Genomic DNA, 8716 nt, shown 5'->3' with positions numbered 1-8716 from the left:
CAAGCTAGGCATCTCACCAGCCTTATACAGACATGGGTACTATGTGACTCGGAACCTTATTCTGTGTCTCCAATAGTAGAGACCCCTTCTCAACATGCTGTGACCAACCTAAGGAGTGGTCCACATATGTCAGTCCTGTAGCCTAGAGGATTAAAGCAGAAAGATACCGACTCTTTACAGGGAAAGAAAAAAGTTATTGACAATACGTTTGAAAAAAATAACTTAAATGGAGAAGATCATAAGAAAGAATGAACTCCCAGCTAAGGTTACCATCGACCAGGATTTGACAGGGAGTGAGGTCCTTTCCAGAATTGGCTAAAGCTGAGAGACATCTGGCAACTTGGGACAAGGAAGTCTCTGTACCAGGTCTTCAGGGACTTAAGCACTGCTCAATTTGATGGCCAAAGAACATTGTTCTGATAGTTATGTGTGCATGTATTTAGTGATTCAGCATAACTGATTGCAGTTAGAATGGTTCATAATGGATATCAGATAATTCCAGGGATCCCTTTGAAATGGGGGTCAAGCCCACCAATATCTCTTCCTATTGGAACAAAGAGGACATTTTATAAAGAGCACATTTGAGTGGAAAACTGTCCAAGTGCAGGGCTTCATTCAGGAAAGTGGTCTGGGATCTGAAAGGAAGGGTGATTTGAGCAAGCACGGAGTCTGTCATTCAAAGACACTTCTCAGAACTCCCTTGGTAATGAGTCAAAAAGGAGAGGCAGTAAAAATTTTTAAAAATTAAAAACAGTGACATCTTCCTTTTGTCCTCATTCCCACAAAAATGTCTTCAGAACTTTTCCATGGATGCTGTTGCTTCAGGAACAGATAGTCAGAAGAGTACCCCACCAAAGCGGGCCATCTTCACTAGAGCATGGTGGGCACAGTGTTGAATAAGATAAGGTCATTTCTGGAGAACTGAATCCAGGCTGGTAGCTCCAGAAATGTCTGGACAGGTGTGGGAGATCAAAGGATTTACAGGGAGGACTTCCCTGAGAACTGCGGGAAACGCACCCAGCAAGGATTGGTTACCTTGTGGCTTTTCCAACAGTTAGTTTTTGGAATAAGTTGCCTTTTGAACGAAAACACTGGCAAAGAGGAAGCTGTTATTGTTCCAGACAACTCACCAGAGAGTGTTTCCCTTTTGGACTTGATGGTGAAAGAAGAGAACAGCTGAGAAAACTGACTGTGCAGGACATGTTGCATGAAGCCCCCTCTGCTCAGGGTGGGGAAGCATCTTCAGAGCAAGAAGGGAGCCTGTGAGCACAGGGCAGGTTTTGGTCTCACTTCCCCATGAACTTGCACCACTGTGCCGAGTGCTACCACTCCTATACGAGCAACAGTAATAATCAGCCTCGTCCTCAGGCTGGAGCCCAGAGATGGTCAGAGAGGCCGTGTTGCCAGACTTGGAGCCAGAGAAGCGATCAGGGATCCCTGAGGGCCGATTTGTTACATAATAAATCAGGAGTTTGGGGCCCGTGCCCGGGCGCTGTTGGTACCAGGAGACATCATTATAACCTCCAACGTCATTGCTGCTTCCAGCACAGGAGATGGTGACCGATATCCCAGGAGTGCCAGACACTGAGGGAGGCTGAGTCAGGGCAGACTGGGCCCAGGAGCCTGAAGAGAGGAAAACACACTCTGGTGAGTTCAGTGCTGGAGCCCAGGAGGACCTGAGGAGGAGGAGACAGAGGGTCAGCCCTGCCGTCCCTGTGGTCTCTTCCCCGGAGGACTCACCTGTGCCCTGAGTGAGGATGGTGAGGAGGAGCAGAGCCCAGGCCATGGTGCAGATACCCCAAGAGTGCTACCTCCTGAGCCCCCAACCCTGGGCCTGGCTCCCCCACACCTCTCTTATCCCCTCCCACTGCCTCAGAGGAGGGAGGGGCCTCCATGCAAATCTGCTTCCTACACCTGCCTCTGTTCACCCCACTTTGGCCTGGCCCTTCATTCCATATATTTCTGCATCACAGACAGCAAAACTAATCTGAGAGAATGAAAATCTCTTTAACATGATTTTTCTATGTTGTGACACACTGAGACCATTATTAGAGTGCCTAGGGAATGGAGCAATCCTTGCATGTCCCTGTATTTCCTACTGTGGGAATCAAGCTTTGGAATCCAGGGATTGTCCTCCAGGAATCTAGAGGGAGAGTGAGGACAGCATCTCAGGTTGGCTTGGAAAATCCCAATCACACTGATACTCAAGGATCAAGACTTGGAATGTCTGGGTGAGGCCCATCCACTTCATGGAGGGCAATCTACTTTAATTAGTTTCCATCTATATACTTGCTAACTCCTCCAAAAGCAGTCACAGAGCACCCACAATGATTTTCACCAAATATCTGGGCACCAAGACCCAGTTAATGACATACAATTAAAAACACACGCCCTCATGGCAAGGCTGAAGAAACAACCTTCAGATCAATCTGTGGGTATATGGCAGGTTTTGGGTCTCACTGCCCCATGAACTTGGATCACTGAGGTAAACATAGCTGCCTGGATTGCAGCAACAGTAATCGTCAGTCTCATCCTCAGGCTGGAGTCCAGAGATGGTCAGGGGGGCCGTGTTGCCAGACATGAAGCCAGAGAAGTGATCAGGGATGCTGGAGGGCCAAGTATGGACATTATAAATTAAAGCTTTATTGACATTCCAGCTCTGACCTGGCCCTCGGTTCTGGATACTTCTGCATGTGTGGACAGTAGAGCTCCACTGAGTGGATTCAATCCCTTGATTTGTATACTCTGAAAGGCAGGAGTTTGAATTGTTGAAACCTGATTTGTATAGGTCAGAAGATGTGATAAAGTCCCATATGTGCTCAGCAGAGTCTCTGCTGTGACGTGACTGTGTCTCCATGATGCTCCCAGACCTAGTGACCTCCCCACTGTGCCCTCTGATGGGCCCCCTCTCCCAGGTCTCTCTACTGTTAGGAAAGTGAGGCTGCCCACTCTGTGGAAACACCTGCTCCTTGGTAGTTGGTGGTGGCATCTCCCCAGCTGCAGGTTGTCACCATCCCCAGCCCCTCAGTTTGTGTTGAAACAATTGCAGCATCGAATCTCACAAGCAGATCCTTCACTCCAGATACTCACGCACATGCCCCATGGAACTTAAGATGCACAGGTGGGAGCGAGCCTGTGATGGGAACATCGCCCAGGAGCCACAGTCCTGAATCCTGAGTCTGCTCCTCTCACACTGCACTTTCGACTGGTGAACAAGCGGCTTGCCCGTTTTCAGCCTCACATTCTCAACCTGAGAAATGAAGAATAAGTATTCCGTTGCCCTTCATATGGGATCCATGGAGAGGTTGAGGTTAGAAGAGAGCGCAAGTTTGAAAATAGGACGTATACCGATTACATAGATAGATACTTTGAGTTTGATATTTTCCAAGATCTTATTCCATTTCATCTTTATTTGTCTGATCACAGAGGTATGTCTTCCTTACTCTCAGTTTTCCTCCCCCTCACCACATCCACAGGCCACAGTAAAATGACTTCCTTCACTATGGAACACAGAAGGTAGAGAAACATTTTGGAAATATTTCTTCCTGCTTCTTTCCTCTGAAAGCTTTCAAAACTCCTCCTGAACTTGCCCTTTTTGCTATTGCCTATGATGTAAACTGATTTAATTTTCCAGAATGAAAGTAGCAGCATCATGTTCTCGTTCCCTTTTAGCTGTCGTAAGCACACACTACTGTTTCTCCCACTTAATGCAGTTATGAGCCTGCAGAGCATGAAGAGAGCAGCTAGTTGAGTCCCAGAGACATTAAGTCCTAGAAGGCAGATTGTGAAGGGGCCTGGGTGGGGGGGATACACCGGCATTCGAACTTCAAACTGACTGTTAGGTTCCTATTTTTCCTTCAGCGTCTCCTTGCCTGATCTCAAGGCCGACAGGAGATTGGAGGGGGCACCAGAGCGAGACAAAAAGAGCTCCAGAAAAATCCCCTTGATCTAGCTTGAAATGTAACAAAGGTGACTCATGTGCTAGAGCAGGATTGCATATCTACTTTTTCTTTGCCATTGTTTTTTCTCCTCACTCTCACCTTGAGGAAATAGTATGGTAGTAACAGAGATGAGAGTAGAGGTTGTGTGATTTTCCTTATAATTTTAGGCTCTGTTGTTCTAAGAGAGTGGCACTTAAATCCATTACTTCTGTGAACACCTCCCTCTGCTGGTCTGAGTCTCTCCCAACATGAAGAAATTGCAAAGATCTACAGGAAACTGACATCACCAAGATGTTGACAGCTGTGGGACCATCTTGAACTGTTTATGAGTGTCTGGACTGGATTTGTATTTTCCTGTCTGTGCTTTTCTTCACATGAGCCATGCCTCCATGTCCTAATCAGCCAGAAATAACCATCTCCCCTGTTCCTCCCAGAGAAGTGAGTCCTGCATAGCCCTGGAGTCCATGCTGAGCTAGGCAGCAGAATGTATGGGACACCTAACCCCCGGACAAGATTCCTGCTAAAGACACAGTACCTGCCCCACAACCAGCAAGCCCACGTACCCAACTCTAGGATCCCTTCTCTCTTCCCATGGCCTTGCCTGTCCTCTTTGGAGGAGCTCCAGTAAACTCCTAGGGAAGCTCCTTCAACACTGACCCTGAGTCTCTAAGAGTAATGTCTCCTGGAGCCTCACCTGATAGACACATTATCCTTCCCTCGTTCACCTTGTTTGTTGCTCGCTACTCACTGTTTCAAATATACATGTTATTTGAAGAGGCAGACCTAGGTGGGAAGAATGTTAAAAAAGCTTTGGAATGATTAACTCCAAACTCTGAATCGTAGCAAATTATGGATTGTGACAGATGTACAGTCTATAAACAGGAAAATACAGAAGTAGGTAGGTGTTCTTCCTTGAATTGTACATATTCATTTCATGCACTCTTCTTTAGATATGCTAAGCTCACAATAAATGAAATTTAGAATAATAACCTGAAATGCCAGTATACTTTTTCCTTTCTTAACTACATAGAACACAGATTCAGAACTAATGTACAAGTGGAGAAGATGCCTTGAGTTCTGCAAGAACATGATGGGAGAACTGCCCTGTGGCCTTTTTGTAAGTGGTGGAAACCAAGTCTCCTAGAATGCTTCAACAAAAAACTGGAGAAAGCACAGAGCCAATGGTGGGATACGTTTCCCATCCTGCTGTTCTGATGAAGCTGAGGCAAGAAGCCCATCCCTGCCCTTCCAGCATGTCCTGGGCACCTACAGACAGCAGCTGGGAAAGAAGGAAGGAAAGACGCACCTTACTGTGGAATCTTTTGGAGATTCCCCCAAAAAAAGACTGTTGTCTTGGCTGCCTTCTAAAAAAATTCCCTGGGAGTGAATATTTTAATGGGATGTGATAGTTTAAGCATAAATACAAGTCTAAAAAAAAGGAAAACAATCATTTTCCTTGGTCCAAAAACAGAAAGAGACTCACTTCTCTTTTCTTTCAACTGTTACATCAGAAATCTTTAAATTATCATTCTGCCCCTTCAAAATCCATGTAAATCTTTTTAAAGCTAAATAGTCCTTTTACCCCATTAACAACTCAAAAATGTCTTTCTGTTTGAAATGGAAACATGAAGAAAGCTAAGGGGTGGCATCTCCCAGTTTATGTGGGAGGGTATAGGCCTCACTTCACTGAGAGCCCGGCTGAAGGCGGGGTAGGCAGAATGGATGGAGTTTTAGATTTCAGAAGTGAGAATGGGCAGTGTACAGGTACTTGGACAGCAGAATACACTTGGCAGAACACTATTGAGAGGCAACTCAGAAACAACGGGACACAGAGGGTATCTAGCTAACAGGCTCCTGCCTGAGGTCCTTTTATTTACCACACTTAGTTCACATTAGGCTAAGGCAGCATTCTAGGATTGCCTTCCGGAAGCAGGTTTCTCTATCTGAATCTCTTGGGCAGGAAAGAAGGAAGGCCAAAGTTTCTTTCTTAGTCTTGTTTCTTAATAAACAGCTTAAAATCAATACCCCAAAGAGCAGCTTCAGGGTGTTAAAATTTGGGTTTCCTTTACCCTTTCCAGTAATTTCCTTGCAAGGTCTTCCCAGTCTTCCCTCCCTCACACACCAGGAGAGGATCCTACCCCCACCTGGAACCTGGAAATGTAGACCCTGAAATCATACTCACAGCTCTCTTAAGGTCCTGCTTATCCCTTGAACTTTTGCTGACTATCTTTCAGGACACAGAATCCAGCTCTGATTTCTTTCTACAACTTTCCTCTGCTGACAACCAATAACAGCTGAATTTATAGGCACTTGGGGTGAGTGAATGTGTTTTGTGCACATGTGTCTAAACTGGGGGGTCTTTCCCCAGAAAATCTCAGTCCAGGGTGATGAGCAGAGTCGCCTGATGGGGTCTAGGACCTGGTTCTATCCTGACTGTGTCACTTTCTAACTCTGGCGGAGGCAGTTGGAGTGACCCGTCCCTTCCATACCTTGGTGTCCTGGACAAAGAGAAGGTGTGTGACCATGCTAAAGGTCTGGCTGCTCACCACACCAAACCTCTAGAGACAAGGTTGTTGCAAAGAAAAGCAGGTTTATTAAAAATGCTGGCATTCTGGGAGGTTGGTGGACTCCTGTCCAAAGGCCATCTCACCGCTTCCCAGCATGGCCCAAAGGTTTCACAGGCACAGAAGAGGCTGAACAAATGAAAGGGGAAGTTGGTCAGCCAATTCCTGGGAAAAGGTGCTTCCCAGACGATGGTTTCTTTTAGAGATAGCAGTGGATCTTATGCTGATATAACAACTTCTTTCAAGTCAATGTCCTGGAAGTTTCCTTGAGAAACCAGGGACATAGAGTCTGGTATGCATAAGGTCTGAAGTAAACAGAACCACTGAAACTGGTATGCACAATAAATGTATAGGAAACAGAATCACTAAGGTTTAGTAGGAGGAAACCAAAGCAAAGCAAAGAAAAACTTCCAAAGTTTCCAAGCTAAACTACACTGTTATATTGAATTACACTAAAGATTTAAATCTCAGAGTAGAAGATAGAGTCTCACCGTTACAGGAGGAGAGCATTAAAAGTAAATACATATAATTATTCTTCTGCTTACAATGAGGTTACATCCCAATAAACCCACTGTCAGCTGACAACATCGTAAGTCAGAAATATGAATAATACATCGATCCTACCAAACATTATAGCTTAGCCTAGACAATTTCTACTGAATGTGTATTGCTTTTGCACCTTCATAAATTTAAAAAGTAGTGAGTCAAACCATCTTATCTCGGGGACCATCTGTATGCACACACATGATTTTGTAAGCATAACACTATAATTTCTATTTTCAAGATTTAACATCTCGTTTATTTAAATTAACAATGTAATTTAGCTTAAAACTGTTTTCTCTTGTGTTTACTTTCCTCCCTTCTTACCAGCTTTAATGACCCTATTTACTCATGGCTGGAGGCATACCTTACTAATCTGCTAACCCCCCAGGACACAAAGAAGTTTGTATGTCCATCCCTTCAACATCTTCATAAGATCCACTCCTACAACAAGGACAGATGTAACCTTATCCCTGCAACCAACCAGATTCTGGGGAACACCATTTTTTCTTCTTCAACCCCTCCTCCCCCGGAAATTGCCTGGCCAACCCCCTTTTCCTTTGTTCTGCCTCTTCTTACTTGCCTTTAAAACCTTTTGGCCATCTTGGGAACTGGCTAGTAGCCTAGAGATACGAGTTCACCATCCTCCTGCAATGTTGGCATTTTGAATGAAGCTCCTTTTCTGTCCATCAACCTTGTTCCCCGATTACTCACGAGCGACAGTCAGCCGAACCTGGGTCTCAGTAACACTTTTACATAACTGTGATCTCACACTATGTTATTTACAGACACGCTTCTTGCACCCAACACGAGGCACATCATCTTCATCGTTTCTGAGCATTCCACCTTTCTTCCTACTGAGCACCATGGGCAAAAACCAGAACTCTATCCTTCTCTCCTTCCTGCCTTTCTCGCACTCTTGTCACCTCAGTATAAGTGACCATCACCGACCCTGTGGCTCAACTCAGCCTTTAGGATTTTCCCAGCTCTCGTCTTTCTATCTGCCTCACATTGCTTTTCATTCTCCCGCACTCCATGGGCAGACACTCTGTGTGTCTTGTTTAATGCTGTTTTTTCACATTCACTGTCTCCTGGGGAAAAAAAAAAGGTTGTTGACTGATCCTAGTAGTGAGGAGGGAGTTGATGAGGATTATTCCTGTCCCAGAGTCACTGGCCCATCGTTCAGGGATCTTTCACCTGCCCTGTCTGATAGGACAACAAATATCAATGGGAATGCGTGCAACTTCCGACCCAGTTGAATGTTAAATTCAATTCTTTGTTCCTACCCTGTATGTACTTCTCACTCGTCACTCTCAATTAGTTGAGGGCAAGATACAGAGCCATTGTCCCAGGACAGTGCCCAGGAAATGGAGCCAGGCTGGGGATTTCCTCATTCCTCCAATTATGGGAGTCAAGATGTGGCTGGATGAGGAATCTCAAGACTTCCCCTTCTTGCTGTGTGGGTTGATGTGAGGACAGGATCCCAGGGTGCCTTGCTATCCATTGCCTCTTCAGTGTCTGAGTCTGGGGCCTGAGGCTTAATCCTGGGCTGTTTATGGCTTCTAGAAAAGAGTTGATGACACACATATGCACATAGGACTCTTCATTCCCCACATGCTCTTACCAGGGACTCAAGAAGAAGCAGATCTGAAATACTTATACAGGCTTAGT

This window comes from Rhinolophus hipposideros, assembly GCF_964194185.1.
Source record: "Rhinolophus hipposideros genome assembly, chromosome: 24".
NCBI classification, from domain to species: domain Eukaryota; kingdom Metazoa; phylum Chordata; class Mammalia; order Chiroptera; family Rhinolophidae; genus Rhinolophus; species Rhinolophus hipposideros.
Note: the sequence above shows the minus strand (reverse complement) of the source record.